The sequence below is a fragment of the Aulonocara sp. 'chitande type north' Nkhata Bay genome, linkage group LG3 (genome assembly GCF_057382095.1).
Source record: "Aulonocara sp. 'chitande type north' Nkhata Bay isolate Kocher_YH1m ecotype deep benthic linkage group LG3, A_spYH_male_GT1.1, whole genome shotgun sequence".
Taxonomy (NCBI): Eukaryota; Metazoa; Chordata; class Actinopteri; order Cichliformes; family Cichlidae; genus Aulonocara; species Aulonocara sp. 'chitande type north' Nkhata Bay.
Genome location: NC_141346.1, coordinates 38,037,394 through 38,053,604, shown reverse-complemented (window position 1 = coordinate 38,053,604; position 16,211 = coordinate 38,037,394). Strand labels below are relative to the sequence as shown.

General features: G+C 50.4%; 13 non-coding genes across 13 annotated transcripts; all 13 read left to right on the top strand.

Moving 5' to 3' along the window:
• Nucleotides 1–1,307: 1,307 nt before the first annotated feature.
• Nucleotides 1,308–1,381, top strand: trnan-guu (transfer RNA asparagine (anticodon GUU)). The gene has a single exon. It is a non-coding gene; the product is annotated as a tRNA-Asn (tRNA).
• A 538-nt stretch (nucleotides 1,382–1,919) lies between these two features.
• trnan-guu (transfer RNA asparagine (anticodon GUU)) lies at nucleotides 1,920–1,993 on the top strand. The gene has a single exon. It is a non-coding gene; the product is annotated as a tRNA-Asn (tRNA).
• A 538-nt stretch (nucleotides 1,994–2,531) lies between these two features.
• Nucleotides 2,532–2,605, top strand: trnan-guu (transfer RNA asparagine (anticodon GUU)). Its single transcript has one exon. It is a non-coding gene; the product is annotated as a tRNA-Asn (tRNA).
• Nucleotides 2,606–3,166: 561 nt separating this feature from the next.
• On the top strand, nucleotides 3,167–3,240 carry trnan-guu (transfer RNA asparagine (anticodon GUU)). The gene has a single exon. It is a non-coding gene; the product is annotated as a tRNA-Asn (tRNA).
• A 543-nt stretch (nucleotides 3,241–3,783) lies between these two features.
• On the top strand, nucleotides 3,784–3,857 carry trnan-guu (transfer RNA asparagine (anticodon GUU)). Its single transcript has one exon. It is a non-coding gene; the product is annotated as a tRNA-Asn (tRNA).
• A 538-nt stretch (nucleotides 3,858–4,395) lies between these two features.
• trnan-guu (transfer RNA asparagine (anticodon GUU)) lies at nucleotides 4,396–4,469 on the top strand. The gene has a single exon. It is a non-coding gene; the product is annotated as a tRNA-Asn (tRNA).
• A 561-nt stretch (nucleotides 4,470–5,030) lies between these two features.
• Nucleotides 5,031–5,104, top strand: trnan-guu (transfer RNA asparagine (anticodon GUU)). The gene has a single exon. It is a non-coding gene; the product is annotated as a tRNA-Asn (tRNA).
• Nucleotides 5,105–5,647: 543 nt separating this feature from the next.
• trnan-guu (transfer RNA asparagine (anticodon GUU)) lies at nucleotides 5,648–5,721 on the top strand. The gene has a single exon. It is a non-coding gene; the product is annotated as a tRNA-Asn (tRNA).
• A 538-nt stretch (nucleotides 5,722–6,259) lies between these two features.
• Nucleotides 6,260–6,333, top strand: trnan-guu (transfer RNA asparagine (anticodon GUU)). Its single transcript has one exon. It is a non-coding gene; the product is annotated as a tRNA-Asn (tRNA).
• Nucleotides 6,334–6,871: 538 nt separating this feature from the next.
• trnan-guu (transfer RNA asparagine (anticodon GUU)) lies at nucleotides 6,872–6,945 on the top strand. The gene has a single exon. It is a non-coding gene; the product is annotated as a tRNA-Asn (tRNA).
• Nucleotides 6,946–7,506: 561 nt separating this feature from the next.
• On the top strand, nucleotides 7,507–7,580 carry trnan-guu (transfer RNA asparagine (anticodon GUU)). Its single transcript has one exon. It is a non-coding gene; the product is annotated as a tRNA-Asn (tRNA).
• A 558-nt stretch (nucleotides 7,581–8,138) lies between these two features.
• On the top strand, nucleotides 8,139–8,212 carry trnan-guu (transfer RNA asparagine (anticodon GUU)). Its single transcript has one exon. It is a non-coding gene; the product is annotated as a tRNA-Asn (tRNA).
• A 2,374-nt stretch (nucleotides 8,213–10,586) lies between these two features.
• trnan-guu (transfer RNA asparagine (anticodon GUU)) lies at nucleotides 10,587–10,660 on the top strand. Its single transcript has one exon. It is a non-coding gene; the product is annotated as a tRNA-Asn (tRNA).
• The last annotated feature ends 5,551 nt before the right edge of the window (nucleotides 10,661–16,211 follow it).

Below are 16,211 nucleotides of genomic sequence, written 5' to 3'. Positions count from 1 at the left end.
AACAACCAAAAAAGACCGGAACACCCTCCCCCAGTCCCCCGTCCAGTCTCGACACCTGTGGGTTGTGCGTTGTCAGTCTCTGTGGCGCAATTGGTTAGCGCTTTCGGCTGTTAACCGAAAGGTTGGTGGTTCAAGCCCACCCAGGGATGATATCACTGTGTTTGACAGGTAATGCACAATGCTGCACAAACGTGCAGTGCAACTCTTATGACAGTTATGTTGGTTATACCATGTTATAATCAACCATGTTTTAACCAACCATGGTATATCCAGGACGGTCGTTTGATGAACGCAGTCAACTGTTTTATCAAGGCTGATATTCTTTGGGGTGCTGTTGTTCATCCGCAACTGCATACTTGCTGCCAAGTATGTGTGACCTACAAGTCACATATTTTAAACAATCAAGGCGGTATGGAGAGGAAGTACCAGAGCACCTCCATCTAGCCACCCGGTCCTCTCTCGACGCCCCTGCTTGGCTTCACTCAGTCTCTGTTGCACAATCGTATACCCCACAACCAAAGAGACCGGAACACCCTCCCCCAGTCCCCCGTCCAGTCTCGACACCTGTGGGTTGCGGGTTGTCAGTCTCTGTGGCGCAATCGGTTAGAGCTTTTGGCTGTTAACAACCAAAAAAGACCGGAACACCCTCCCCCAGTCCCCCGTCCAGTCTCGACACCTGTGGGTTGTGCGTTGTCATTCTCTGTGGCGCAATCGGTTAGCGCGTTCGGCTGTTAACCGAAAGGTTGGTGGTTCAAGCCCACCCAGGGACGATATCACTGTTATTGCCATGTAATTCAGAATGCTGCACAAACGTGCAGTGCAACTCTTATGTTGGTTATACCATGTTATAATCAACCGTGTTTTAACCAACCATGGTATATCCAGGACGGTCGTTTGATGAACGCAGTCAACTGTTTTATCAAGGCTGATATTCTTTGGGGTGCTGTTGTTCATCCGCAACTGCATACTTGCTGCCAAGTATGTGTGACCTACAAGTCACATATTTTAAACAATCAAGGCGGTATGGAGAGGAAGTACCAGAGCACCTCCATCTAGCCACCCGGTCCTCTCTCGACGCCCCTGCTTGGCTTCACTCAGTCTCTGTTGCACAATCGTATACCCCACAACCAAAGAGACCGGAACACCCTCCCCCAGTCCCCCGTCCAGTCTCGACACCTGTGGGTTGCGGGTTGTCAGTCTCTGTGGCGCAATCGGTTAGAGCTTTTGTTGTTAACAACCAAAAAAGACCGGAACACCCTCCCCCAGTCCCCCGTCCAGTCTCGACACCTGTGGGTTGTGCGTTGTCAGTCTCTGTGGCGCAATCGGTTAGCGCGTTCGGCTGTTACCCGAAAGGTTGGTGGTTCAAGCCCACCCAGGGACGATATCACTGTGCTTGCCAGGTAATGCACAATGCTGCACAAACGTGCAGTGCAACTCTTATGTTGGTTATACCATGTTATAATCAACCATGTTTTAACCAACCATGGTATATCCAGGACGGTCGTTTGATGAACGCAGTCAACTGTTTTATCAAGGCTGATATTCTTTGGGGTGCTGTTGTTCATCCGCAACTGCATACTTGCTGCCAAGTATGTGTGACCTACAAGTCACATATTTTAAACAATCAAGGCGGTATGGAGAGGAAGTACCAGAGCACCTCCATCTAGCCACCCGGTCCTCTCTCGACGCCCCTGCTTGGCTTCACTCAGTCTCTGTTGCACAATCGTATACCCCACAACCAAAGAGACCGGAACACCCTCCCCCAGTCCCCCGTCCAGTCTCGACACCTGTGGGTTGCGGGTTGTCAGTCTCTGTGGCGCAATCGGTTAGAGCTTTTGGCTGTTAACAACCAAAAAAGACCGGAACACCCTCGCCCAGTCCCCCGTCCAGTCTCGACACCTGTGGGTTGCGCGTTGTCAGTCTCTGTGGCGCAATCGGTTAGCGCGTTCGGCTGTTAACCGAAAGGTTGGTGGTTCAAGCCCACCCAGGGACGATATCACTGTGCTTGCCAGGTAATGCACAATGCTGCACAAACGTGCAGTGCAACTCTTATGTTGGTTATACCATGTTATAATCAACCATGTTTTAACCAACCATGGTATATCCAGGACGGTCGTTTGATGAACGCAGTCAACTGTTTTATCAAGGCTGATATTCTTTGGGGTGCTGTTGTTCATCCGCAACTGCATACTTGCTGCCAAGTATGTGTGACCTACAAGTCACATATTTTAAACAATCAAGGCGGTATGGAGAGGAAGTACCAGAGCACCTCCATCTAGCCACCCGGTCCTCTCTCGACGCCCCTGCTTGGCTTCACTCAGTCTCTGTTGCACAATCGTATACCCCACAACCAAAGAGACCGGAACACCCTCCCCCAGTCCCCCGTCCAGTCTCGACACCTGTGGGTTGCGGGTTGTCAGTCTCTGTGGCGCAATCGGTTAGAGCTTTTGGCTGTTAACAACCAAAAAAGACCGGAACACCCTCGCCCAGTCCCCCGTCCAGTCTCGACACCTGTGGGTTGCGCGTTGTCAGTCTCTGTGGCGCAATCGGTTAGCGCGTTCGGCTGTTAACCGAAAGGTTGGTGGTTCAAGCCCACCCAGGGACGATATCACTGTGCTTGCCAGGTAATGCACAATGCTGCACAAACGTGCAGTGCAACTCTTATGACAGTTATGTTGGTTATACCATGTTATAATCAACCATGTTTTAACCAACCATGGTATAACCATGTTATAACCAGGACGGTCGTTTGATGAACGCAGTCAACTGTTTTATCAAGGGTGATATCCATCTTTGGGGTGCTGTTGTTCGTCCGCAACTGCATACTTGCTGCCAAGTATGTGTGACCTACAAGTCACATATTTTAAACAATCAAGGCGGTATGGAGAGGAAGTACCAGAGCACCTCCATCTAGCCACCCGGTCCTCTCTCGACGCCCCTGCTTGGCTTCACTCAGTCTCTGTTGCACAATCGTATACCCCACAACCAAAGAGACCGGAACACCCTCCCCCAGTCCCCCGTCCAGTCTCGACACCTGTGGGTTGCGGGTTGTCAGTCTCTGTGGCGCAATCGGTTAGAGCTTTTGGCTGTTAACAACCAAAAAAGACCGGAACACCCTCCCCCAGTCCCCCGTCCAGTCTCGACACCTGTGGGTTGCGCGTTGTCAGTCTCTGTGGCGCAATCGGTTAGCGCGTTCGGCTGTTAACCGAAAGGTTGGTGGTTCAAGCCCACCCAGGGACGATATCACTGTGTTTGCCAGGTAATGCACAATGCTGCACAAACGTGCAGTGCAACTCTTATGACAGTTATGTTGGTTATACCATGTTTTAACCAACCATGGTATAACCATGTTATAACCAGGACGGTCGTTTGATGAACTCAGTCAACTGTTTTATCAAGGTTGATATTCTTTGGGGTGCTGTTGTTCATCCGCAACTGCATACTTGCTGCCAAGTATGTGTGACCTACAAGTCACATATTTTAAACAATCAAGGCGGTATGGAGAGGAAGTACCAGAGCACCTCCATTTTACCAACTGGTCCTCTCTCGACGCCCCAGCTTGGCTTCACTCAGTCTCTGTTGCACAATCGTATACGCCACAACCAAAGAGACCGGAACACCCTCCCCCAGTCCCCCGTCCAGTCTCGACACCTGTGGGTTGCGGGTTGTCAGTCTCTGTGGCGCAATCGGTTAGAGCTTTTGGCTGTTAACAACCAAAAAAGACCGGAACACCCTCCCCCAGTCCCCCGTCCAGTCTCGACACCTGTGGGTTGCGCGTTGTCAGTCTCTGTGGCGCAATCGGTTAGCGCGTTCGGCTGTTAACCGAAAGGTTGGTGGTTCAAGCCCACCCAGGGACGATATCACTGTGCTTGCCAGGTAATGCACAATGCTGCACAAACGTGCAGTGCAACTCTTATGTTGGTTATACCATGTTATAATCAACCATGTTTTAACCAACCATGGTATATCCAGGACGGTCGTTTGATGAACGCAGTCAACTGTTTTATCAAGGCTGATATTCTTTGGGGTGCTGTTGTTCATCCGCAACTGCATACTTGCTGCCAAGTATGTGTGACCTACAAGTCACATATTTTAAACAATCAAGGCGGTATGGAGAGGAAGTACCAGAGCACCTCCATCTAGCCACCCGGTCCTCTCTCGACGCCCCTGCTTGGCTTCACTCAGTCTCTGTTGCACAATCGTATACCCCACAACCAAAGAGACCGGAACACCCTCCCCCAGTCCCCCGTCCAGTCTCGACACCTGTGGGTTGCGGGTTGTCAGTCTCTGTGGCGCAATCGGTTAGAGCTTTTGGCTGTTAACAACCAAAAAAGACCGGAACACCCTCGCCCAGTCCCCCGTCCAGTCTCGACACCTGTGGGTTGCGCGTTGTCAGTCTCTGTGGCGCAATCGGTTAGCGCGTTCGGCTGTTAACCGAAAGGTTGGTGGTTCAAGCCCACCCAGGGACGATATCACTGTGCTTGCCAGGTAATGCACAATGCTGCACAAACGTGCAGTGCAACTCTTATGACAGTTATGTTGGTTATACCATGTTATAATCAACCATGTTTTAACCAACCATGGTATAACCATGTTATAACCAGGACGGTCGTTTGATGAACGCAGTCAACTGTTTTATCAAGGGTGATATCCATCTTTGGGGTGCTGTTGTTCGTCCGCAACTGCATACTTGCTGCCAAGTATGTGTGACCTACAAGTCACATATTTTAAACAATCAAGGCGGTATGGAGAGGAAGTACCAGAGCACCTCCATCTAGCCACCCGGTCCTCTCTCGACGCCCCTGCTTGGCTTCACTCAGTCTCTGTTGCACAATCGTATACCCCACAACCAAAGAGACCGGAACACCCTCCCCCAGTCCCCCGTCCAGTCTCGACACCTGTGGGTTGCGGGTTGTCAGTCTCTGTGGCGCAATCGGTTAGAGCTTTTGGCTGTTAACAACCAAAAAAGACCGGAACACCCTCCCCCAGTCCCCCGTCCAGTCTCGACACCTGTGGGTTGCGCGTTGTCAGTCTCTGTGGCGCAATCGGTTAGCGCGTTCGGCTGTTAACCGAAAGGTTGGTGGTTCAAGCCCACCCAGGGACGATATCACTGTGTTTGCCAGGTAATGCACAATGCTGCACAAACGTGCAGTGCAACTCTTATGACAGTTATGTTGGTTATACCATGTTTTAACCAACCATGGTATAACCATGTTATAACCAGGACGGTCGTTTGATGAACTCAGTCAACTGTTTTATCAAGGTTGATATTCTTTGGGGTGCTGTTGTTCATCCGCAACTGCATACTTGCTGCCAAGTATGTGTGACCTACAAGTCACATATTTTAAACAATCAAGGCGGTATGGAGAGGAAGTACCAGAGCACCTCCATTTTACCAACTGGTCCTCTCTCGACGCCCCAGCTTGGCTTCACTCAGTCTCTGTTGCACAATCGTATACGCCACAACCAAAGAGACCGGAACACCCTCCCCCAGTCCCCCGTCCAGTCTCGACACCTGTGGGTTGCGGGTTGTCAGTCTCTGTGGCGCAATCGGTTAGAGCTTTTGGCTGTTAACAACCAAAAAAGACCGGAACACCCTCCCCCAGTCCCCCGTCCAGTCTCGACACCTGTGGGTTGCGCGTTGTCAGTCTCTGTGGCGCAATCGGTTAGCGCGTTCGGCTGTTAACCGAAAGGTTGGTGGTTCAAGCCCACCCAGGGACGATATCACTGTGCTTGCCAGGTAATGCACAATGCTGCACAAACGTGCAGTGCAACTCTTATGTTGGTTATACCATGTTATAATCAACCATGTTTTAACCAACCATGGTATATCCAGGACGGTCGTTTGATGAACGCAGTCAACTGTTTTATCAAGGCTGATATTCTTTGGGGTGCTGTTGTTCATCCGCAACTGCATACTTGCTGCCAAGTATGTGTGACCTACAAGTCACATATTTTAAACAATCAAGGCGGTATGGAGAGGAAGTACCAGAGCACCTCCATCTAGCCACCCGGTCCTCTCTCGACGCCCCTGCTTGGCTTCACTCAGTCTCTGTTGCACAATCGTATACCCCACAACCAAAGAGACCGGAACACCCTCCCCCAGTCCCCCGTCCAGTCTCGACACCTGTGGGTTGCGGGTTGTCAGTCTCTGTGGCGCAATCGGTTAGAGCTTTTGGCTGTTAACAACCAAAAAAGACCGGAACACCCTCCCCCAGTCCCCCGTCCAGTCTCGACACCTGTGAGTTGTGCATTGTCAGTCTCTGTGGCGCAATCGGTTAGCGCGTTCGGCTGTTAACCGAAAGGTTGGTGGTTCAAGCCCACCCAGGGACGATATCACTGTGCTTGCCAGGTAATGCACAATGCTGCACAAACGTGCAGTGCAACTCTTATGTTGGTTATACCATGTTATAATCAACCATGTTTTAACCAACCATGGTATATCCAGGACGGTCGTTTGATGAACGCAGTCAACTGTTTTATCAAGGCTGATATTCTTTGGGGTGCTGTTGTTCATCCGCAACTGCATACTTGCTGCCAAGTATGTGTGACCTACAAGTCACATATTTTAAACAATCAAGGCGGTATGGAGAGGAAGTACCAGAGCACCTCCATCTAGCCACCCGGTCCTCTCTCGACGCCCCTGCTTGGCTTCACTCAGTCTCTGTTGCACAATCGTATACCCCACAACCAAAAAGACCCGAACACCCTCCTCCACTCCCACGTCCAGTCTCGACACCTGTGGGTTGCGCGTTGTCAGTCTCTGTGGCGCAATCGGTTAGAGCTTTTGGCTGTTAACAACCAAAAAAGACCGGAACACCCTCCCCCAGTCCCCCGTCCAGTCTCGACACCTGTGGTTTGCACTTTGTCAGTCTCTGTGGCGCAATTGGTTAGCGCGTTCGGCTGTTAACCGAAAGGTTGGTGGTTCAAGCCCACCCAGGGACGATATCACTGTGCTTGCCAGGTAATGCACAATGCTGCACAAACGTGCAGTGCAACTCTTATGACAGTTATGTTGGTTATACCATGTTATAATCAACCATGTTTTAACCAACCATGGTATAACCATGTTATAACCAGGACGGTCGTTTGATGAACGCAGTCAACTGTTTTATCAAGGGTGATATCCATCTTTGGGGTGCTGTTGTTCGTCCGCAACTGCATACTTGCTGCCAAGTATGTGTGACCTACAAGTCACATATTTTAAACAATCAAGGCGGTATGGAGAGGAAGTACCAGAGCACCTCCATCTAGCCACCCGGTCCTCTCTCGACGCCCCTGCTTGGCTTCACTCAGTCTCTGTTGCACAATCGTATACCCCACAACCAAAGAGACCGGAACACCCTCCCCCAGTCCCCCGTCCAGTCTCGACACCTGTGGGTTGCGGGTTGTCAGTCTCTGTGGCGCAATCGGTTAGAGCTTTTGGCTGTTAACAACCAAAAAAGACCGGAACACCCTCCCCCAGTCCCCCGTCCAGTCTCGACACCTGTGGGTTGCGCGTTGTCAGTCTCTGTGGCGCAATCGGTTAGCGCGTTCGGCTGTTAACCGAAAGGTTGGTGGTTCAAGCCCACCCAGGGACGATATCACTGTGTTTGCCAGGTAATGCACAATGCTGCACAAACGTGCAGTGCAACTCTTATGACAGTTATGTTGGTTATACCATGTTATAATCAACCATGTTTTAACCAACCATGGTATAACCATGTTATAACCAGGACGGTCGTTTGATGAACTCAGTCAACTGTTTTATCAAGGTTGATATTCTTTGGGGTGCTGTTGTTCATCCGCAACTGCATACTTGCTGCCAAGTATGTGTGACCTACAAGTCACATATTTTAAACAATCAAGGCGGTATGGAGAGGAAGTACCAGAGCACCTCCATTTTACCAACTGGTCCTCTCTCGACGCCCCAGCTTGGCTTCACTCAGTCTCTGTTGCACAATCGTATACGCCACAACCAAAGAGACCGGAACACCCTCCCCCAGTCCCCCGTCCAGTCTCGACACCTGTGGGTTGCGGGTTGTCAGTCTCTGTGGCGCAATCGGTAAGAGCTTTTGGCTGTTAACAACCAAAAAAGACCGGAACACCCTCCCCCAGTCCCCCGTCCAGTCTCGACACCTGTGGGTTGCGCGTTGTCAGTCTCTGTGGCGCAATCGGTTAGCGCGTTCGGCTGTTAACCGAAAGGTTGGTGGTTCAAGCCCACCCAGGGACGATATCACTGTGCTTGCCAGGTAATGCACAATGCTGCACAAACGTGCAGTGCAACTCTTATGACAGTTATGTTGTTTATACCATGTTATAATCAACCATGTTATAACCAGGACGGTCGTTTGATGAACGCAGTCAACTGTTTTATCAAGGCTGATATCCATCTTTGGGGTGCTGTTGTTCATCCGCAACTGCATACTTGCTGCCAAGTATGTGTGACCTACAAGTCACATATTTTAAACAATCAAGGCGGTATGGAGAGGAAGTACCAGAGCACCTCCATCTAGCCACCCGGTCCTCTCTCGACGCCCCTGCTTGGCTTCACTCAGTCTCTGTTGCACAATCGTATACCCCACAACCAAAAAGACCGGAACACCCTCCCCCAGTCCCCCGTCCAGCCTCGACACCTGTGGGTTGCGGGTTGTCAGTCTCTGTGGCGCAATCGGTTAGAGCTTTCGGATGTTAACAACCAAAAAAAAAGAAAGGAACACCCTCCCCCACTCCCCCGTCCAGTCTTGACACCTGTGGGTTGCGCGTTGTCAGTCTCTGTGGCGCAATGGGTTAGCGCATTTGGCTGTTAACCGAAAGGTTGGTGGTTCAAGCCCACCCAGGGACGATATCACTGTTATTGCCATGTAATTCAGAATGCTGCACAAACGTGCAGTGCAACTCTTATGTTGGTTATACCATGTTATAATCAACCATGTTTTAACCAACCATGGTATATCCAGGACGGTCGTTTGATGAACGCAGTCAACTGTTTTATCAAGGCTGATATTCTTTGGGGTGCTGTTGTTCATCCGCAACTGCATACTTGCTGCCAAGTATGTGTGACCTACAAGTCACATATTTTAAACAATCAAGGCGGTATGGAGAGGAAGTACCAGAGCACCTCCATCTAGCCACCCGGTCCTCTCTCGACGCCCCTGCTTGGCTTCACTCAGTCTCTGTTGCACAATCGTATACCCCACAACCAAAGAGACCGGAACACCCTCCCCCAGTCCCCCGTCCAGTCTCGACACCTGTGGGTTGCGGGTTGTCAGTCTCTGTGGCGCAATCGGTTAGAGCTTTTGGCTGTTAACAACCAAAAAAGACCGGAACACCCTCCCCCAGTCCCCCGTCCAGTCTCGACACCTGTGGGTTGCGCGTTGTCATTCTCTGTGGCGCAATCGGTTAGCGCGTTTGGCTGTTAACCGAAAGGTTGGTGGTTCAAGCCCACCCAGGGACGATATCACTGTGCTTGCCAGGTAATGCACAATACTGCACAAACGTGCAGTGCAACTCCTATGTTGGTTATACCATGTTATAATCAACCATGTTTTAACCAACAATGGTATATCCAGGACGGTCGTTTGATGAACGCAGTCAACTGTTTTATCAAGGCTGATATTCTTTGGGGTGCTGTTGTTCATCCGCAACTGCATACTTGCTGCCAAGTATGTGTGACCTACAAGTCACATATTTTAAACAATCAAGGCGGTATGGAGAGGAAGTACCAGAGCACCTCCATCCAGCCACCCGGTCCTCTCTCGACGCCCCTGCTTGGCTTCACTCAGTCTCTGTTGCACAATCGTATACCCCACAACCAAAAAGACCGGAACACCCTCCCCCAGTCCCCCGTCCAGCCTCGACACCTGTGGGTTGCGGGTTGTCAGTCTCTGTGGCGCAATCGGTTAGAGCTTTCGGATGTTAACAACCAACAAAGACCGGAACACCCTCCCCCACTCCCCCGTCCAGTCTTGACACCTGTGGGTTGCGCATTGTCAGTCTCTGTGGCGCAATGGGTTAGCGCATTCGGCTGTTAACCGAAAGGTTGGTGGTTCAAGCCCACCCACGGACGATATCACTGTTATTGCCATGTAATTCAGAATGCTGCACAAACGTGCAGTGCAACTCTTATGTTGGTTATACCATGTTATAATCAACCGTGTTTTAACCAGCCATGGTATATCCAGGACGGTCGTTTGATGAACGCAGTCAACTGTTTTATCAAGGCTGATATTCTTTGGGGTGCTGTTGTTCATCCGCAACTGCATACTTGCTGCCAAGTATGTGTGACCTACAAGTCACATATTTTAAACAATCAAGGCGGTATGGAGAGGAAGTACCAGAGCACCTCCATCTAGCCACCCGGTCCTCTCTCGACGCCCCTGCTTGGCTTCACTCAGTCTCTGTTGCACAATCGTATACCCCACAACCAAAGAGACCGGAACACCCTCCCCCAGTCCCCCGTCCAGTCTCGACACCTGTGGGTTGCGGGTTGTCAGTCTCTGTGGCGCAATCGGTTAGAGCTTTTGGCTGTTAACAACCAAAAAAGACCGGAACACCCTCCCCCAGTCCCCCGTCCAGTCTCGACACCTGTGGGTTGCGCGTTGTCAGTCTCTGTGGCGCAATCGGTTAGCGCGTTCGGCTGTTAACCGAAAGGTTGGTGGTTCAAGCCCACCCAGGGACGATATCACTGTGCTTGCCAGGTAATGCACAATGCTGCACAAACGTGCAGTGCAACTCTTATGTTGGTTATACCATGTTATAATCAACCATGTTTTAACCAACCATGGTATATCCAGGACGGTCGTTTGATGAACGCGGTCAACTGTTTTATCAAGGCTGATATTCTTTGGGGTGCTGTTGTTCATCCGCAACTGCATACTTGCTGCCAAGTATGTGTGACCTACAAGTCACATATTTTAAACAATCAAGGCGGTATGGAGAGGAAGTACCAGAGCACCTCCATCTAGCCACCCGGTCCTCTCTCGACGCCCCTGCTTGGCTTCACTCAGTCTCTGTTGCACAATCGTATACCCCACAACCAAAGAGACCGGAACACCCTCCCCCAGTCCCCCGTCCAGTCTCGACACCTGTGGGTTGCGGGTTGTCAGTCTCTGTGGCGCAATCGGTTAGAGCTTTCGGATGTTAACAACCAAAAAAGACCGGAACACCCTCCCCCACTCCCCCGTCCAGTCTTGACACCTGTGGGTTGCGCGTTGTCAGTCTCTGTGGCGCAATGGGTTAGTGCATTCGGCTGTTAACCGAAAGGTTGGTGGTTCAAGCCCACCCAGGGACGATATCACTGTTATTGCCATGTAATTCAGAATGCTACACAAACGTGCAGTGCAACTCTTATGTTGGTTATACCATGTTATAATCAACCATGTTTTAACCAACCATGGTATATCCAGGACGGTCGTTTGATGAACGCAGTCAACTGTTTTATCAAGGCTGATATTCTTTGGGGTGCTGTTGTTCATCCGCAACTGCATACTTTCTGCCAAGTATGTGTGACCTACAAGTCACATATTTTAAACAATCAAGGCGGTATGGAGAGGAAGTACCAGAGCACCTCCATCTAGCCACCCGGTCCTCTCTCGACGCCCCTGCTTGGCTTCACTCAGTCTCTGTTGCACAATCGTATACCCCACAACCAAAGAGACCGGAACACCCTCCCCCAGTCCCCCGTCCAGTCTCGACACCTGTGGGTTGCGGGTTGTCAGTCTCTGTGGCGCAATCGGTTAGAGCTTTTGGCTGTTAACAACCAAAAAAGACCGGAACACCCTCCCCCAGTCCCCCGTCCAGTCTCGACACCTGTGGGTTGCACTTTGTCAGTCTCTGTGGCGCAATCGGTTAGGGCGTTCGGCTGTTAACCGAAAGGTTGGTGGTTCAAGCCCACCCAGGGACGATATCACTGTGCTTGCCAGGTGCTGCACAAACGTGCAGTGCAACTCTTATGACAGTTATGTTGGTTATACCATGTTATAATCAACCATGTTTTAACCAACCATGGTATAACCATGTTATAACCAGGACGGTCGTTTGATGAACGCAGTCAACTGTTTTATCAAGGGTGATATCCATCTTTGGGGTGCTGTTGTTCGTCCGCAACTGCATACTTGCTGCCAAGTATGTGTGACCTACAAGTCACATATTTTAAACAATCAAGGCGGTATGGAGAGGAAGTACCAGAGCACCTCCATCCAGCCACCCGGTCCTCTCTCGACGCCCCTGCTTGGCTTCACTCAGTCTCTGTTGCAAAATCGTTTACCCCACAACCAAAAAGACCCGAACACCCTCCTCCACTCCCACGTCCAGTCTCGACACCTGTGGGTTGCGGGTTGTCAGTCTCTGTGGCGCAATTGGTTAGCGCGTTTGGCTGTTAACCGAAAGGTTGGTGGTTCAAGCCCACCCAGGGACGATATCACTGTTATTGCCAGGTAATTCAGAATGCTGCACAAAAGTGCAGTGCAACTCTTATGACAGTTATGTTGGTTATACCATGTTATACTCAACCATGTTATAACAAACCATGGTATATCCAGGACGGTCGTTTGATGAACGCAGTCAACTGTTTTATCAAGGGTGATATGCATCTTTGGGGTTGCTGTTGTTCGTTCGCAACTGCATACTTGCTGCCAAGTATGTGTGACCTACAAGTCACATATTTTAAACAATCAAGGCGGTATGGAGAGGAAGTACCAGAGCACCTCCATCTAGCCACCCGGTCCTCTCTCGACGCCCCTGCTTGGCTTCACTCAATCTCTGTTGCACAATCGTATACCCCACAACCAAAAAGACCGGAACACCCTCCCCCAGTCCCCCGTCCAGCCTCGACACCTGTGGGTTGCGGGTTGTCAGTCTCTGTGGCGCAATCGGTTAGAGCTTTCGGATGTTAACAACCAAAAAAGACCGGAACACCCTCCCCCACTCCCCCGTCCAGTCTTGACACCTGTGGGTTGCGCGTTGTCAGTCTCTGTGGCGCAATGGATTAGCGCATTCGGCTGTTAACCGAAAGGTTGGTGGTTCAAGCCCACCCAGGGACGATATCACTGTTATTACCATGTAATTCAGAATGCTGCACAAACGTGCAGTGCAACTCTTATGTTGGTTATACCATGTTATAATCAACCATGTTTTAACCAACCATGGTATATCCAGGACGGTCGTTTGATGAACGCAGTCAACTGTTTTATCAAGGGTGATATCCATCTTTGGGGTGCTGTTGTTCATCCGCAACTGCATACTTGCTGCCAAGTATGTGTGACCTACAAGTCACATATTTTAAACAATCAAGGCGGTATGGAGAGGAAGTACCAGAGCACCTCCATCCAGCCACCCGGTCCTCTCTCGACGCCCCTGCTTGGCTTCACTCAGTCTCTGTTGCAAAATCATTTACCCCACAACCAAAAAGACCCGAACACCCTCCTCCACTCCCACGTCCAGTCTCGACACCTGTGGGTTGCGGGTTGTCAGTCTCTGTGGCGCAATTGGTTAGCGCGTTTGGCTGTTAACCGAAAGGTTGGTGGTTCAACCCCCCCCAGGGACGATATCACTGTTATTGCCAGGTAATTCAGAATGCTGCACAAAAGTGCAGTGCAAATGTTATGACAGTTATGTTGGTTATACCATGTTATAATCAACCATGTTATAACAAACCATGGTATAACCATGTTATAACCAGGACGGTCGTTTGATGAACGCAGTCAACTCTTTTATCAAGGGTGATATCCATCTTTGGGGTGCTGTTGTTCGTCCGCAACTGCATACTTGCTGCCAAGTATGTGTGACCTACAAGTCACATATTTTAAACAATCAAGGCGGTATGGAGAGGAAGTACCAGAGCACCTCCATCTAGCCACCCGGTCCTCTCTCGACGCCCCTGCTTGGCTTCACTCAGTCTCTGTTGCACAATCGTATACCCCACAACCAAAAAGACCGGAACACCCTCCCCCAGTCCCCCGTCCAGCCTCGACACCTGTGGGTTGCGGGTTGTCAGTCTCTGTGGCGCAATCGGTTAGAGCTTTCGGATGTTAACAACCAAAAAAGACCGGAACACCCTCCCCCACTCCCCCGTCCAGTCTTGACACCTGTGGGTTGCGCGTTGTCAGTCTCTGTGGCGCAATGGGTTAGTGCATTCGGCTGTTAACCGAAAGGTTGGTGGTTCAAGCCCACCCAGGGACGATATCACTGTTATTGCCATGTAATTCAGAATGCTGCACAAACGTGCAGTGCAACTCTTATGTTGGTTATACCATGTTATAATCAACCATGTTTTAACCAACCATGGTATATCCAGGACGGTCGTTTGATGAACGCAGTCAACTGTTTTATCAAGGCTGATATTCTTTGGGGTGCTGTTGTTCATCCGCAACTGCATACTTGCTGCCAAGTATGTGTGACCTACAAGTCACATATTTTAAACAATCAAGGCGGTATGGAGAGGAAGTACCAGAGCACCTCCATCTAGCCACCCGGTCCTCTCTCGACGCCCCTGCTTGGCTTCACTCAGTCTCTGTTGCACAATCGTATACCCCACAACCAAAGAGACCAGAACACCCTCCCCCAGTCCCCCGTCCAGTCTCGACACCTGTGGGTTGCGGGTTGTCAGTCTCTGTGGCGCAATCGGTTAGAGCTTTTGGCTGTTAACAACCAAAAAAGACCGGAACACCCTCCCCCAGTCCCACGTCCAGTCTCGACACCTGTGGGTTGCGCGTTGTCAGTCTCTGTGGCGCAATCGGTTAGCGCGTTCGGCTGTTAACCGAAAGGTTGGTAGTTCAAGCCCATCCAGGGACGATATCACTGTGTTTGCCAGGTGCTGCACAAACGTGCAGTGCAACTGTTATGACAGTTATGTTGGTTATACCATGTTATAATCAACCATGTTATAACCAGGACGGTCGTTTGATGAACGCAGTCAACTGTTTTATCAAGGGTGATATCCATCTTTGGGGTGCTGTTGTTCGTCCGCAACTGCATACTTGCTGCCAAGTATGTGTGACCTACAAGTCACATATTTTAAACAATCAAGGCGGTATGGAGAGGAAGTACCAGAGCACCTCCATCCAGCCACCCGGTCCTCTCTCGACGCCCCTGCTTGGCTTCACTCAGTCTCTGTTGCAAAATCGTTTACCCCACAACCAAAAAGACCCGAACACCCTCCTCCACTCCCACGTCCAGTCTCGACACCTGTGGGTTGCGCGTTGTCAGTCTCTGTGGCGCAATTGGTTAGCGCGTTTGGCTGTTAACCCAAAGGTTTGTGGTTCAAGCCCACCCAGGGACGATATCACTGTTATTGCCAGGTAATTCAGAATGCTGCACAAAAGTGCAGTGCGACAGTTATGTTGGTTATACCATGTTATAATCAACCATGTTATAACAAACCATGGTATATCCAGGACGGTCGTTTGATGAACGCAGTCAACTGTTTTATCAAGGGTGATATGCATCTTTGGGGTTGCTGTTGTTCGTTCGCAACTGCATACTTGCTGCCAAGTATGTGTGACCTACAAGTCACATATTTTAAACAATCAAGGCGGTATGGAGAGGAAGTACCAGAGCACCTCCATCTAGCCACCCGGTCCTCTCTCGACGCCCCTGCTTGGCTTCACTCAGTCTCTGTTGCACAATCGTATACCCCACAACCAAAAAGACCGGAATACCCTCCCCCAGTCCCCCGTCCAGCCTCGACACCTGTGGGTTGCGGGTTGTCAGTCTCTGTGGCGCAATCGGTTAGAGCTTTCGGATGTTAACAACCAAAAAAGACCGGAACACCCTCCCCCACTCCCCCGTCCAGTCTTGACACCTGTGGGTTGCGTGTTTTCAGTCTCTGTGGCACAATGGGTTAGCGCATTCGGCTGTTAACCGAAAGGTTGGTGGTTCAAGCCCACCCAGGGACGATATCACTGTTATTGCCAGGTAATTCAGAATGCTGCACAAAAGTGCAATGCAACTGTTATGTTGGTTATACCATGTTATAATCAACCATGTTTTAACCAACCATGGTACATGCAGGACGGTCGTTTGATGAACGCAGTCAACTGTTTTATCAAGGGTGATATGCATTTTTGGGGGTGCTGTTGTTCGTCCGCAACTGCATACTTGCTGCCAAGTATGTGTGACCTACAAGTCACATATTTTAAACAATCAAGGCGGTATGGAGAGGAAGTACCAGAGCACCTCCATCTAGCCACCCGGTCCTCTCTCGACGCCCCTGCTTGGCTTTATTCAGTCTC